Genomic DNA, 17,037 nt, shown 5'->3' with positions numbered 1-17,037 from the left:
GAGTTTGCCAGATTGAAAGAAACCATGTTTGACAGGTGGTGTGATTCAAAAGGAGTGGGGAAAGACTTCGAACTATTGCGACAATTGATCCTGGTGGAGGAATTCCAACAGTGTGTCCATGAGGACATTAAAGTACATCTGGAGGAAAGGAAAGTACCAAAGCTGTATGAGGCAGCAACCATGGCAGATGACTATGCCTTAACACACAGGATGGGGTTCCACAAACCGAACTTCTCGCCCAGACCTAGCCAGGGGAGCTATGGTACATCAGGGGCGGAGAAAGAAAATCCATGGGGGCGGCCTTGAGATGAAAATGAGGACCACTCTGACACCACGACTTCTAGAAATCAGAAGACTGCGGCTCCAAGACAGACCTATCGTCCGGGGGGCTCGAGGCAGACCGCCGCCCCCATGCCTTGGCAGACCACGAGGTTCTCCTCCGGGCCTACTTGCACTTTTTGCCATAAACCTGGATACTTGATGTCCAACTGTTATGCTCTGGAAAAGGAAAATCAGGAGCGGAGTTCGACTAGTACGACTCCAAATGCGATGGCCATTGTGAGAAATCGCCCTCAAAAGGGTTACCAACCATTTAGTTCAGAGGGGTTTGTGTCACTGGATGGAGCCTCGTCTAACCGGAGACTGGTTAGGATATTGAGGGACACAAGAGCACATCAATCTTTAATGCTTGAAGGTATCCTGCCATGGTCAGAGGAGACGGAAACTGGGGATAGTGTTCGTTTACAGGGGATTGGTGGCTGTGTTAGTGCTCCACTTCATGTCATCCATTTGGAGTCCGATTTGGTGTCAAGACCGGTCACCGTCGGTTTGCAAGCCACGCTTCCTGTAGAGGGAGTATCTGTTGTTATCGGGAATGATTTGGCCGGTGGTCAAGTTTATGGTAACCCGATGGTTGTTAAAAAGCCCAGTAGGGAAAATAACACCACACCAGTTAGGGATGGCGACAAATTTAGCAAGTTATTTGTAGGTGGACTCAACTTCAAAACAAAGGAAGATGCTCTGGAGTCTGCCTTCAGCCATTATGGACCGCTTTTGGAAGTGCTGCTGATAAAAGACAAGGAGACACGAAAGTCAAGAGGGTTTGGCTTTGTCACGTTTGAAAACTCAAAGGACGCCAGAGAGGCAGAAAAGGATCTGAATAGCAAGGAGTTGGAGGGTCGGACCATCACCGTAGGGAAGGCATTTCCTAGAGATCGAGGGGGCTACAGAGGAGGACCACGGAGTAGTAGTGGTGGTGGCCGCAATCGATATTATTATGGAGGCTTCCAGAGTTATGACAGCTCCCGAAGGAAGGATTATCAGAGCAGTGGCCGAGAAGGAGACCGCCATTCAGGTGACTACTGTGACAAGTGGTCCAACCGTGATTGTTAGGAAAGTTAGAAAGAGTTGAAGCACTGAATGCTGCGGAGCAGCCGAGCCAAGATTCCTACACGGATTAACCGTGAACCCCACGTTCCTAAAGGCGTCCATGTAGTGAACTTTCCGACACGGATTAACCGTGAACTCCACGTTCCGAAAAGCATCCATTTAGTGAACTTTCCTACACGGACTAACCGTGAACTCCACGTTCCTAAAGGCGTCCATGTAGTGAATATGTCCATGCCTCACCACCCAACCACCATGGAACCTGGCCCTCAGGTCGGCCTCCCAGAAAAAGTGCTATCGATTTGCTTGACTTTGGATTTTTGATCAACCCCTTAACCTTCATTCAAAAGAAACTAAAAGGAAAAATCAGAGGTTGATGAGATGGAGTTTGGCTTTGCAGGTGTAACTTGGAAATTGAACATGTAAAGGTCAGGGACAATATCGTGGCTGACGCTTTGTCCAGAGTGAATTAATTTTGGGAATTATGTGGGTGGTGTGAAAGTTTTGTTGCTTTATTTTTGGGGAAACATTGATTACTTGTGTTGGTTTCAAGAATTTGCCTACAAAGAAAGATTTCGCTGTGTTCAAACTTTCTTTCTTGAGGGGCGGAAGTGTTATGGATTCGGCCCTAAAAATGGTGGTTATTGTTATCATTGTTGGTTCTAGATATTATGCTTATTGTGGCTTAAGGGAAAGGTTTATTGTGGTTAAAAGGTTTAAAAGCGCTCCTGGTAAAATGTGGCCGGAAATCGGATCGTGACCCGGAAGAAAAGGGAGCGAGGAAGAAGAGGCGTGAGGAGATCGTGAAAAGACGTTTTTGTGGAAGCTCCGGACTGAGCGGTCGAGCATACAGTGTGAGTGAACTTTGCATCCTTGAAATGAAGTTTGTGCGATAGGAGATATCGCCGGAGTGCTGTGGAGCCTGCGTAGTCAGGTATCCTCATTGAGGTTCCGGAGTATCCTTGCCTCAAAGCCCCGGTTCGAGTGAAAGCCGTCCGCCATTTTCGCCACGCGCGCAACCTTCAGTGAACAGGTTTTTGTCGCGTCGGCTGGGTATTATTCCCCGGTGGGTTGCCGGGGACGGCTGTGCAACAAAGTGGGTTTTGAGGATTATAAGGAGACTCGCTGATTGAACCGCAAACGTGTACGTCGGAGCGCATCTTTGGGAGGTTTCCCATTCCACCGCTATTGTGCTGGGTGTTGGACCACGTGACCTATGGGTTGCTTCGATCGTCCACGCCTCAATTGATTGTGATCGGACATTGATCCAACGATCGCTGGAGCGAATCGACCTCGCCTTGGAGGGGTACAGATACATTGAGGGAGTGGTGGGAGTTTGGGTTAAAGGATGAGATAAGGTGGTACCATCTTAAAATAGTGTTTGGAGGGCGAATTGCTATTATTATTTGTGTCGTGATTCCGGTGTGATTTATAATATATTGTTGCGGATATGGGACTTGGCCTCAATATCCGCTTGTAAATACTCCCCTATTTCCCCAATACTCCCCAACTATCCCCAATCCCCCATTCCCTAGTCCCATTGCCTGTAAACTAGGGCATGCCCGTACTATATATATATCTAAAATTATATCCCCCCCCTCTATTTACATGAAATGGTTTGGTCCATTCGCAAAGCCAAAGCGAACGGCTTGCGAGTACGGTAGAACCCCCCCCCCCCTCTATTTACATGAAATGGTTTGGTCCATTCGCAAAGACAAAGCGAACGGCGAACGGCTAAATCGCCATAGCTCGGTAGCTCGCTGCTCTCTGATTGGTCGAATCGTTTTTTGGACATAGCTCGGTAACTACTTGTCCGATTAATATGAAACCTTGAAAAGGCACATCCTCGGGTCCCCAGCAATATACCTGGCAAGTTTCAAGTATATCGGACCGGTAGTTGTCGAGAAACAGCGGTCGCATACACACAGAGATTAGTGGAATTATAGATAGATAACACTCTGTAGAACCGACCTTCCCCTTTTTCCCCCATTAAATGTCGTGCCCAGGTCCACCGCATCTCACGTAGACAACTTTCGGACATCTTGCTAGTTATTCTTAGTCTATGTCAGTTAAGGACTCGTTTCCATTAATTCTGACTCTTCGTTGCACCAGAATGTGATTATATGGCACCAGTAGTGAGTTTAGGACCTTCCCATACCTCCTCCCATCTTCTTCCCCAAACAACAACTACAACAACAACTACAACAACAACTACAACAACAACTACAACAACTACAACAACGGTGCGGCGCGGGGGAGTGTGCGTCCTCACACCGGCTCGGTTAGCCGCCATTGACCATGCGCTCCGACGGGGTTACCACGAAGGGGCTCCTTGTCAGCCCCTCATCAAGGGCGGAGCCGGTAACCCCCCCGCACGCACCCAATGAGAAGCAACGGGCCGATTCCATCTGGGGCGGAGCTAACGAGCCGAGGGCGTGTCACTCCCCGCCGGATATACGCGGCCACTTACCGGACGTGACGTCAGATGCGCCCCCGACTGAAGAAGACAAGTCGCGACCTTCCAGCGCTGAGCGAGCTCCACGCATCGACCCGGTATTGCAGTACCTCCGAGAACGGTGTACCCCCTCCGAGAACGGTGCACCTTGAGCCATCGACTGCCCGCTTTCCTTGCCATCAATCCCCGTGTGAGTCAGTTTTGTCCTGTTTATCTGTCGTCTGTCGGGGCTAATATAAGAGTGTGTCCAAGTGCCTGCCTTTCTATGCTGTCCCTCTTGTCGTTGTAATCTGACCTTCCGCCCCAATATAACCTCCTCTGGAGGTCTTGAGAACCGTATCCCTGGTGTCGTGTCAATTTAATCCCAGCCGTTGTGTCCTTTTCCTTCATTGATTTAGCATAGCGCGACTCGGCAACGTTCGAGTATAATCGGGTAACTTGTGCGGACACGGCGGCCATTCCGCTCGGCCCACCATAACATCAAAGTCGTGTCTGTAACAATTGGTGTCAGGAGTGTCGGATTCGGACCTGGGACTAAATTTGTTAGGCCCAAATTTTGGGAAGTAGAATTCGATCCGGAGCGCGTTTACGCGCTCGAAATTATAAAGGCGAAATTTGATTGTGTTTTACAAAATATAAAAACCCGAATTTTGAAAGTCGCGCTATGGCGGATCAAGACAGCTGGGGTCCGGTAGAGGAGAGTGAGGCAGGGTCGGTCCAGGACCAAAATGAGGGACATAAGGAGAGCGACGCAGCGAGGGTAGCAGACGCACAAAATGGTGCCTCGTTGGTCACGGCGACCGCGACCGTGGCAGCGCCCCTGGTGGATCCGAACCTTTTTATGCTGCAAATGAGGGCCCTTATGGAACAAATGGGTGAGCAATTGGGAGACCAAATTAGAGGTTTGAAAAGCAGTATGGGACAAATGGGGAACCGGATGGAGGCTCAGAATGAGCAATTGGGGGTAATGAGGGACGAAGCGAGGGGTTGTTAGACAAGACAAGAAATTTGGGAAGTTAGACAATAATTTTGAGGAGTTAGACAAGAAATTTGGGAAGTTAGACAATAATTTTGAGGGGTTAGACAACGGGATAAAAGAGGTGAGAAATGGGTTAACGGGGGTAGAAAATAGAATGGCTGCCCAGGAGAATCAAATGGAAGGGATGCAAAAGGGGTTAGAGGGGTTAGAAAACAGTATGGAAGGCAAATTGAGGGACATGAGGGACCAAGCGGAAAGGGAAGTTAAACAAATGGGGCAGCAGATAGAGGGGGTCAGAATGGGGGTAGAAACCAAACTGGATGCTCACAGGGAGGAAATGGAGCAGATGAGGGTGGCATCTGGGCAGGAGATGCAAGTGATGGGAGAGGAGATCAGAAGAGGGGTGAGTGAGGAGGTCGGAGGAGTGCGCGAGGAGGTGAGGCACTGTAAGGAGCGCATGGAGAAGGAGGTGAGAAAGGGGACTGTAAAATTGCAAGGGGGTATAGAGGAGTTGACGCTGGGAGTAGAACAACTGACAGTGGGACAAAAGGAGTTGGGGGACCAGGTAAAGAAGAACACAGCGGTAATAGAGGGTTTAAAATCGACACAGAAGGAGATGAAAAAGGACGTAGGGGTAATTTAAAAAGAGTGTCAGACGGTACATGAGGACCTGACGAGGAAAATGGACAAGGTGGTAGAGGTGATGGAGGTTAAAGAGCGGGAGGTGCGGGAGCACATATAAAAAAATTAAGTGGAGTTAGAGGAAGAACTTAAAGGGGCGCACGAAGAGATGAAGGAGGTGAAGCAGAAATTAGAAGAAGTGGAAGAAGGGGTGAGCGAAATTAAGAAGCGACGGAGAGAGGATAAGAAAGAGATAAAGGAGGAAGTAAAAGAATTGGTCCAAAGTCTGTGTTCGGATCGTGATGATGTGCTCATTAACCGGATGAGGGATTCGCAGGTGATGGAGGAGAAGCGAAGAGAAAGAGGACCCGGTGTAAGTGGTGACCAATATGGTCGTGCGTATGATGCGCCAGGTGATTTAATAAGTTTGGGGGTCGAGATAGACCCGGATGTTCGTGAGAGGCCACGAGTGAGGTGTATGGCTGGTCCGGAGGGTATGGAACGAGAGGTGCGAGGTGTGAGTGAGCAAGGTTGTGGTGGTATGGAATGGGTAGCGGGTTGCGGAGGTGTGACCCATGCATCGACACCAACAGGGGTAGTTGTTGGAGGGACCGGGGAGGCACGAGAGCCCCTTGGGGGTAATGTACTGTGGGGGCCCGGCCGGTTCGGCCCTGCGCTGACCCCGCAAGGGGCGACGCACGGGGTCCGGCAGGCGGGCAACGACTCGCATGCGAGGTGGTCCCACAAGGTCCCACTCGCGCCGTATGACGGCAAGAGTGATCTACGCGCGTACCTGGCGCAGTTCGACTGTGTGTGTAAGGGCAACGGTTGGGGTGAGGACGAAGGTGGAGTACACCTGGTGGCCGCATTGCGCGGCGCGGCGGCGGAGGTGCTGACGGCATTACCGGCGGGTGCTCTCACCCTGCCAGCCCTCCGCGACGCCCTAATTAATCGATTCGGCATAGAACAGCAGAGCGAGCTTGTTAAAGCTCAGCTCGCGCTGCGAAAGCGCAAGCCCCAGGAAGCCATCGGGGAACTTGCCCACGACATTCGCCGCGCAGTGGGGATCGCACATGCTAGCATGGCAGCGGATTCCCGGGAAAGCCTGGCGCTGGACCATTTTATCCAGGCCCTCCCGGACATTGAGCTCCGGCAACAGCTCGCCATGTGGCGCCCGCAGACTCTGAGCCAGGCGGCTGACGCTGCGGCCCGTTGGGAAGCAGCGAGGCCCCTGGCCCGGGGGGGCGATCGTCTCGCAATGGCGGTCCGCCAGGTGGGACCCCCGATGGAGGGTGGACCCCTTAGGGGGCCCGCCCCCGACGTGGGTCCTGACCTGGCGGGCATGGTCCGGAGGCTGGTGGACCAGCGCCTGGCGGGACCTGGACCATGGCAGGCGGCCCCGGAGGTGGCCCGCGGTGGACCACGAGCGGGTAATCCAATTCGGACCTACAGGGGGGGAAATTTGGAATTCCGGAGACAAGCACCTTACCAGGTGAGGTGCTACACTTGCAACCGTCTGGGTCACCTGGCGCGGCACTGTCGAGCCACGCGCCGGGATGATCCCCGGCGGTTGAGGTCCTCAACTCCGCCCAGGGGGGAGCGGGTTAGCCGACCCCAGACACCCCCCCGCCAGACCCCGGGAAACTAGAAGGTGTCGGGCACGTAGGGCGGTGTTCGGCAGAAGAGGATGGAGGAGAGCCCTCATTGACGCGACAGGTCATTTATTGTGGCCAAATTGGAACCGGTAGCCTGACAATTCGATGCAAAATTGCCGGCGTGGGGGTAGACGCCGTAGTGGACACAGGAGCTAGCGCCACGATCATCAGCCCTGTGGTCCTTGATTCGAGCGCAGTTGGCTGGGATAAGATCCAGCGCCTGCAAAATTATAGTTTGCAGCTTGCTACCGGGGTAACGGCCCCGATCATAGGGCGTGGTTCTGTGACCCTCAAGTTAGGGTCGGTAAGGAGGGAGATAGATGTTTGGGTGGCGGAGGTGTGCGACCCATGTTTAATAGGGTTGGACCTGTTGACTGCCAGCGGCTGTAAAATCGACTTGTGCCGGGGGATCCTGCAGGTGGGAGTAGAAGAGCTGCCGTTAGGGGGAGTGAGCACGGCCGAGAGAGCGGAGCTGGAGGCTTCCGAGGCCGTGACCATCCCCCCAAGGGCCGAGGTGATAGTGCCGGCCCGGTGGGCAGCTCGCCCAACATGGCAGGAGTCCTGCGGCCTGGTCGAACCGGTGGCAGCGCAGTCCATACCGGGTTTAATCGTGGGCCGCACCCTTGTAAAAACGGACGGATCGGTAGTGGCCGTCCGAGTAATAAATATAAGTACAGAACCACGCACTATAGTAAGGGGCACGAGGGTAGCTGGCTGCACCCCAGTTGAGGAAGTCGCGACAGTGAGGGGCGAGAACGTCCAGCCGAGCCGACCCCGGGGGGAGCCTTCAATAACAAGTAGGAATTGGCCCGATCCCATTTGCGAGATGGTAAATCGTAGTAGTGTAGAGTTGGGAGGTACCCAGAGGGAGGCCTTACACAAACTGGTTGGGTCCCATTTGGACCTCTTCTCCCTGTCCACCGAGGATATTGGACGTACGGGCCTGGTGAAACATCAGATCCACACCGGTGAGGCCCGGCCTATTCGTCAGGCCACCCGACGGCTCCCTTGGAGCAAGAGGGCGGAAGCTGACGAGCAGGTTGAAAAAATGCTCGACGCAGGTGTGATCGAGCCCTCGGGAAGTCCTTGGATGTCACCTGTTGTGCTGGTCAAAAAGAAGGATGGGACCACGCGGTTCTGCGTGGACTATCGCCAGCTAAACAACGTGACACTCAAGGACTCATATCCCCTGCCAAGGATTGATGACACCCTCGATGCCGTTGCGGGCTCAAATTGGTTCACAACTTTGGACCTCAAGAGTGGGTATTGGCAGGTGGAGATGGATAGGGCAGGGAAGGAGAAAACGGCATTTTCCACAGGTAAGGGACTGTATCAGTTTACTGTGATGCCGTTTGGTTTGTGTAACGCCCCCGCCACCTTTGAAAGATTGATGGAGCATGTACTAGGCGGCATGCCATGGCAATCATGCCTGGTGTACCTGGATGACGTCCTGGTACATGCCCAAACGTTCCCCCAGGCAGTAGCTAATTTGGACCAGGTGTTCGGGTGCCTCAGACAGGCAGGGTTGAAGCTGAACCCGAGTAAGTGCACTCTTGTTAGAGGTGGCCTATCTAGGTCACGTGATCGGCCGCGAGGGGGTAAAAACGGACCCAGACAAAATTAAAGCGGTAGAGGAGTGGCCCGCACCACGTACCATCAAAGAGGTGCGGGGATTTTTGGGACTCTGCTCCTACTACCGGCGCTTTGTGGCGAAATTTGCGGAGTTGGCCCGTCCCCTCCACCGGCTTACGGAGAAGGGGACGCGATTTAATTGGACACGGGAGTGCCACGAGGCCTTCCAAAAATTGAAGGGGTGTCTAACATCCGCACCCCTTCTAGCTTACCCCACTAGTGACGGGGCATTTACCCTGGACACGGATGCGAGCCAGGAAGGATTGGGCGCAGTTTTGTCTCAGACACAGGAGGGCGTGGAGAGAGTGATTGGTTACTATAGTCGGGCCTTAAGTAGGCCCGAGCGAAATTATTGCGTCACTCGCAAAGAGTTATTGGCCATGCTGGCTGCCATGAACCATTTCCACCCGTACCTGTACGGGCGGAAATTTTTGGTTAGAACTGACCATTCCTCCTTGCAATGGCTCCTTCGGTTCAAGGAACCGGAGGGCCAAATTGCAAGGTGGTTGGAAAAGTTGCAGCAGTACGATTTTGATGTGGCCCATAGGGCCGGGAAGGCCCATGGTAATGCGGACGCACTCTCTCGGCGTCCTTGTCTGGGGGAAAACTGTAAATTTTGTGCGAGACACGAGGAGAGGGAGCAATTGGGCGATTCCGCCCCGATTCTCGTCGTCCGGGCAACCCGGGTGAGAGGGCCAATTTTGCCACTAACCGCGGACGAGGAATTTGGAGAGTTGGCTTGGAGCACGGCCCAGCAGGAGGATCCTGTTCTGGGGCCGGTGTTCCAATGGGTCAAATTGGGGCAAAGACCGAAGGGGGAAGAGGTCACCCCCCTCGGGGCGCAAACAAAGGCATATTGGGCTCAGTGGAAAACTCTGGAATTGAAGGATAACATCTTGTATCGCAAGTGGGTGGAGGTTCCCTCTGATAGAACTTCCTGGCTGGTGGTAGTCCCAAACAAATTTAAGACCGAGATATTGCAACAGGTGCATGGTACCCGCCCCGGCGGCCATTTGGGCAGGACAAAGACGACATCGCGGGTACGCCGGAGGTTTTATTGGGTGAATATGGGGCGCGACATACAGGACTGGTGTCGGAGATGCGACGCCTGTACTGCCAAAAAGGGACCAGCACGGAGGATGAGGGCCCCCCTTCAATTACACCAGGTGGGGGCCCCCCTAGAGCGGGTGGCCATGGATATCCTAGGCCCACTACCCCGCACCCACCTAGGTAATAAGTACATCCTCGTTGTGATGGACTACTACACCAAGTGGCCGGAGGCCTACGCCCTCCCCAACCAAGAAGCAGGGGTGGTAGCGCAGGCCTTCGTGGAAGGATTTGTGTGCCGGCATGGGATTCCACAGGAGTTGCACACCGACCAGGGACGAAATTTTGAGAGCAAATTGCTAAAAGATGTGTGCAGTCTCCTGTCAATTCGGAAAACCAGAACAACGCCTTTAAGACCTCAATCTGACGGGATGGTGGAAAGATTCAACCGAACTTTAATCCAACAACTGGCACTGTTCACCGCCACCCGTCAGGATGACTGGGACGAACATCTCCCTTATTTGCTCATGGCCTACCGAACCAGCCAGCACGGGGCCACCGCATGCAGTCCAGCGTTGCTTATGTATGGGCGGGAGTTACGGGCTCCCGCCGACTTGCTATGCGGTCCCGTGCCAGACACAGTGGTTAACCCGCCGAGGGAGGGGTACGCACGTCACCTAGAGGAAGGCATGGAGCTAGTCCATGCCTTCGCCCGCCGCCAACTCCATCTGGCGGGGGAAAAGATGAAGCGCAGGTACGACGACCAGAGCCAGGGGAGTCAATACGCTCCGGGGATGAAGATTTGGTTCTTTAATCCCCGGAGGCGGAAGGGAAGGTGCCCAAAACTCACCTCCCCCTGGCAAGGCCCAGGAGTCGTCCTGTCGCAAATCTGTGACGTGGTCATTAAGATCAAAATGGGGCCACGAGCCCTCCCTCGGATCGTCCACGCCGACCGGATAAGACCTTACACCGGCGAGCAGGCGCCCCCGTGGATTGCCTCGGCTTTAGATGCCGAGGCGGGACCCAGTACCTCTGAATAAGGGGGGCTTATTAGTGCCAGAGGACTGGGGGATTGAGGAGCGATAGGCCCGGTGGGTAAGGGTGGCATCCCTGCCACCCTTCCCACGGGTGGGGAAAAGGAGCAATAGCTTATGGGGTGATGGCAGTGAAAACTAGCCCGGGTGGGTTAGGTTATATTGTAAGGATCTAGCGAAGATGACATTAGGTGACGTTAAGTTTAGTTAGTGACTGATACCTGTAGTGGGGACGCAGGTAGTTTAGTGTGGATGATAATGACGTGGGAGCGCAATAGTTTAAAGGGACGACTGGGAAGCGAAAGTTTTAGAAGGGAGTAGTTAGCTGAGATGATGCTGTGTGAGAATTGAACAGGTGTGATTGCACAGGTGTGCAACTGGACAGGTGTGTGGAGCAATGGATGAGTAGTGAGTGTGTGGATCAGCGCGAATGCGCTTGGGGAGAGAAGGGTGCAGGTGGCACCAGGTGTGAGAGCACAGGTGTGCAGGTACAGGTGTGTGGAGAGAGTTGGAGTAAGTGGTACGGAGTGGTGTGCATGGTGCGAAGGTGTGGATGGGGGAAGAGTGGACCCCCATCACGGATACCCGGGGCGGGTAGTGTAAGTGTTAGGTAGAGGGTATAGGTAAATTATGGTTGGATATTGGCATTTGTGGTGCGGGTGACAGAATGGTATTGTGGATGGGTGCATTAGTGTTGTGGAAATGGCTGGGCGTGTAGCCTGTTAGTGTGTGTAGTGGTTGGGCACTCCACCACTGTGAGGATGTCGGCCAGGTGAGGCCGCAGGTGGGCTCTGGGAGCCGATAGTTGTGAGTGGGTGCCTGAGGATCCCGGGTGTGGATCGGGCAGCCCAGTGCCAGAGAGGGCACCGAGTGGGGAGAGCGCCAGAGGGCCTTCCCCAGGTAGTTAGGTTAGGGTAAGGAGCAGGTAAGCTCGGAGGCAACTGCAGTGGTGGAGGTGTGCAGGTGGGTAGACCCGCTGGGAGAGGTACACGCCACAGCCCAGAAATTGTGCGAGGGCACCGGGAGATGAATCGGGGGAGTGAGACCCCAAATTGAAAAGCACCACAGTTTGGCCAATGGGAATTGGTTTTTAGAACCCATAGTGTAAGAGGGCCAATGGTTTGGCCGGAGAAAGACCCCGGGTAGTGTAAAGTTGTTAAAGTCATTTAGGAAATAGTTAGGATTGATGAACCTGTCGCACCATACGCAGCCACTTACCTGAGGTGATGATGATGACTCCACACCTGTGTTTTCTTTGTTTTGTGTTGCAGGAAGTAAGGACTGCTGTTGGATTGTGAGACGCATCACGACGTGGATGAGACATTGGGGTGATTCCATCTCTCCCTCCCTAGGAGGGACTGATGATGAATTGGTGATAGCAAATTATGATGTTGAGTTGGAGATGGCAAACTTTGATGAGAGTTGGAAATAGCAAATTTGATTGGTTAGGAGGGAGAGAAGACGAATTTGGTATATGGGAGGAACGGGGAAGACAGTAGGGATGTTTGTTGATTGGTAAAGTAGATGTTTATGGGTAGTGTTGTGTTTTGTGGATGCAGTAAGGGGTAAGGGAGGGGCCATGTAGGTTACCTGGTGGGGGGGGGGGGGCGTACGGTAGGAACGTACCTGTCTCACCTGGTTCCCATGTGCCCCCAGTGTGCATTACCTTACATTGCGTGCACTTTTGCGCCCTTACCACCTTACTCACTTGTCTTTTCTTTTGTCTCCCACCTCCGAGGATCTGGCTTTGGGGCAGAGAGAGAGGAGAGAGAGGTGCTGGCTACGCAGTTGTGGGCCTGCACTTTCGCTGCTTGCTGCCTGGATCGATACACCATATGGACCGCAATGTTTGTGGCCGCCCACCATGGACCGCAGTTCTTTTGCGGCCAAGCACCACCCATGGATGGACCTATGGGTCAACGTGGCACCTATGCCATACAAGGTGAACCACTAACAGTTGGCCCCCTGATGGCCACAACAAGGAAATGGACACGGTTGGCGCCTTTCTTTATTTTTTGAAAGAAGCCAGAAGGCCACGTGCACCACACGAAGAGCAAGAGACACCTGCAGGGTTAGGGGTTGTTGAATTTATTTTTATTCATTGAACAATGGTGACTGCACCGGATGGTGCTGACTGTGTGATGGGGTGGTGCTTTTGATTCTGGGAAGGGGTGCTCTGCACGTTATTAAAGGCCGTAAGGCCACAGAGCACTCGTGGGTTGGTGTATCGATGCTGGCATGCGTGCTCTCTCTATGCATAACATCTGCATGTGTTCCTCCAAAAACAGGTCCTGGATCGTAGTGTAAATATCAGCGTAGTCTTGTAAATAATGCTCCCTACCGGCTGTATGTTTAGTTTGCGAATTCTTTCCGGATTCGGTTATCCTGTGGGTGTGTTTCTGTGAGGAGAAGGGTGCAACGTCGCAGGGGGACATATTTACTCATTTGTGAATATCTGTAAAACTGTCGCACTCAGGGTAGAGTTAATAGTAGAGGGAACTACATCTGAGTGCCACACTAAAATAGGTAAAAATTTATCGGGTCGGGACGCCCCGAGGGTAGAGAAGGGTGCAATGTTGCGGATATGGGACTTGGCCTCAATATCCGCTTGTAAATACTCCCCTATTTCCCCAATACTCCCCAACTATCCCCAATCCCCCATTCCCTAGTCCCATTGCCTGTAAATAACACTCTGTAGAACCGACCTTCCCCTTTTTCCCCCATTAAATGTCGTGCCCAGGTCCACCGCATCTCACGTAGACAACTTTCGGACATCTTGCTAGTTATTCTTAGTCTATGTCAGTTAAGGACTCGTTTCCATTAATTCTGACTCTTCGTTGCACCAGAATGTGATTATATGGCACCAGTAGTGAGTTTAGGACCTTCCCATACCTCCTCCCATCTTCTTCCCCAAACAACAACTACAACAACAACTACAACAACAACTACAACAACAACTACAACAACTACAACAACGGCGCGGCGCGGGGGAGTGTGCGTCCTCACACCGGCTCGGTTAGCCGCCATTGACCATGCGCTCCGACGGGGTTACCACGAAGGGGCTCCTTGTCAGCCCCTCGTCAAGGGCGGAGCCGGTAACCCCCCCGCACGCACCCAATGAGAAGCAACGGGCCGATTCCATCTGGGGCGGAGCTAACGAGCCGAGGGCGTGTCACTCCCCGCCGGATATACGCGGCCACTTACCGGACGTGACGTCAGATGCGCCCCCGACTGAAGAAGACAAGTCGCGACCTTCCAGCGCTGAGCGAGCTCCACGCATCGACCCGGTATTGCAGTACCTCCGAGAACGGTGTACCCCCTCCGAGAACGGTGCACCTTGAGCCATCGACTGCCCGCTTTCCTTGCCATCAATCCCCGTGTGAGTCAGTTTTGTCCTGTTTATCTGTCGTCTGTCGGGGCTAATATAAGAGTGTGTCCAAGTGCCTGCCTTTCTATGCTGTCCCTCTTGTCGTTGTAATCTGACCTTCCGCCCCAATATAACCTCCTCCGGAGGTCTTGAGAACCGTATCCCTGGTGTCGTGTCAATTTAATCCCAGCCGTTGTGTCCTTTTCCTTCATTGATTTAGCATAGCGCGACTCGGCAACGTTCGAGTATAATCGGGTAACTTGTGCGGACACGGCGGCCATTCCGCTCGGCCCACCATAACATCAAAGTCGTGTCTGTAACAATATTATTGTTTGTTCATAACCCTTGGTGTGGTTTCATTATTGATTTGATTGATTTCAGTCAAGGATAACATATCTTTCTGCCGGGGACCCTCTCGGGGTTCGGAGGTTTACCGAAACCAGAGTATAGGGGAGGACCCCGTAACAATATACAGTATATATATACAGTCACGTGAAAAAGTAAGTACACCCCATGTAAAGTTTTGACTTTTTCAACATATTTCAACATACAGCGATTTGATCTTCATTTCAACAATATTGATAGATAAAGGTGATATAATATAAAAAACATCATGAAACATTTACATTTTGTAGTCCATTGCATAATTTAAATAAACATAAATGCAAATTTCGCATGTGGAAAAAGTAAGTACACCCCTACATTTATCACTACTTCAAATACCCAAAATTAGAATCAGGTGCAACAGCTCAGGTGCAAATGATTAGAACATCATTAGAGAGGATCTTGGAGGAACCTGTCTTATTTAAACCTCAGACATTTAGTTTGGTTTGCTCTTTGTTGTTGAAGTGTGCGGCGTCACCATTCCAACATCAAAAGAGCTCTCTGAAGCCTTCAGAAAGAAGGTTACAGATGCCTACGAGTATGGGAAGGGATTTAAAAAGATCTCCAAACAATTTGAAATCAATCATTCGACTGTCCAGAAGATCATCTACAAGTGGCGAAGAGTCCAAACAACTGCCAACTTGTTCAGGCCCGGCCGCCCCAGCAAGTTCAGCCCGAGAGCAGATCGCAAGATGCTGAAAGAAGTCTCTAAGAACCCCAGAATGTCATCACGGGATCTACAGGTAGCTCTTGTCACTGTTGATGTCAAAGTGCATGAGTCACACCATTAGAAAGAGGCTGCACAAATTTGATCTACATGGGAGGTGTGCCAGGAGGAAACCTTTGATGTCCAGAAAGAACATCAGGGCAACACTAAAGTTTGCCAATGAACACCTAGGCAAAGACCAGCACTTCTGGAACAATGTGCTCTGGACAGATGAGTCAAAGGTAGAGCTATTTGGCCACAGTACCAGAAGACATGTTTGGCGAAAACCAAACATAGTATTTGACCACAAGAACCTGATACCAACTGTAAAGCATGGTGGTGGAAATATTATGGTTTGGGGCAGCTTTGCTGCATCAGGGCCTGGGCAGCTCACCATCATAGAATCCACTATGAATTCTTAATTGTACCAGAGGGTGCTTGAGGATAATGTGAGGCCATCTGTCGGAGATGTTGAAGCTCAACCGAAGGTGGCCCTTGCAACATGACAATAACCCTAAACATACCAGTAAATCCACCAAGGAATGGCTGAAAAGAAAGAAATGGAGGGTTCTGGAATGGCCAAGTCAAAGCCCGGATCTAAATCCCATCGAGATTGGGGGGGATTTGAAACGAGCTGTGCATGCAAGAAACCCCTCAAACATCGCACAGCTGAAAGAATTCTGCATGGAGGAGTGGGCAAAAATTTCTCCCAGTCGATGTCAGAGACTGGTAGACAGTTATAAGAAACGCCTATTGAGGTTGTTTCTGCCAAAGGGGGCAATACCACCTCTTAGAGCCAAGGGTGTACTTACTTTTTCCACATGTGGAATTTGCATTTATGTTTATTTAAATTATACAATGGACTACAAAATGTAAATGTTTCATGATATTTGTTATATTATATCACCTTTATCTATCATTATTGTTGAAATGAAGATCAAATAGCTGTATGTTGAAATATGTTGAAAAAGTCAAAACTTTACATGGGGTGTACTTACTTTTCATGTGACTGTATGTATGTATGTATGTATATATATATATATATATATATATATATATATATATATATATATATATATATAATATATATATATATAATATATATATATATATATATATATATATATTGTTGCGGATCTCCGACGTCGGCCTTCCCCTTATGGAGGGGGGATTAATCCCCTTGTCTTTTTGCTGGCCGACGTGATCCCGGGGGTTATAACGTCCTTCCCGGGCAGCGTTAGGTAGGGTTTTTAGGACTAGGGATTCGCTATTACCTAAGTACTAACGCTGACCGGAAACGAGGGAATAACTCCCACCCGAATCACGGATATTGATGGAATATGCCGAGCGGATAGCAATCCGTGATCCGAGCTGTTAACCAATGACTAGACCCGATTATAGCGGTTCCTAATCATGCCACGCTTACCCAATTGAGAAAAGACTAGGACGATCGAATTAGGAAGAAACCAGGAAGAACAAGGTAATTTATTACAATTTGTACAAGAAGAGGAAAAGAAAGAATGTACAAGGAAGAGGAAGAAAAAGGACACAGGGCAGCCTTAATTCAGTCTTAACTTATTTCCTGGACTCGGGCCCGTTCGCTCTCAGACTCGTACTCAGACTCAGACTCACGCGGGGATGTAGAAGGTAGGGTGGAAGGTCCAGCGATGGTGTCCACAGCTCGTCCCGGTCCTTGACTCGTTCCGTGCAGCAGATCGAAACCCAGCAGGCATCTCTCTGCGTAGCATAGGCGCGAGCGGACAATTATTGT

Source organism: Myxine glutinosa, chromosome 4 (assembly GCF_964187855.1).
Source record: "Myxine glutinosa chromosome 4, kmMyxGlut1.1, whole genome shotgun sequence".
NCBI lineage: Eukaryota > Metazoa > Chordata > Myxini > Myxiniformes > Myxinidae > Myxine > Myxine glutinosa.
The sequence above is the reverse complement of the archived record's forward strand: the minus strand, read 5'-3'. Positions refer to the sequence as shown.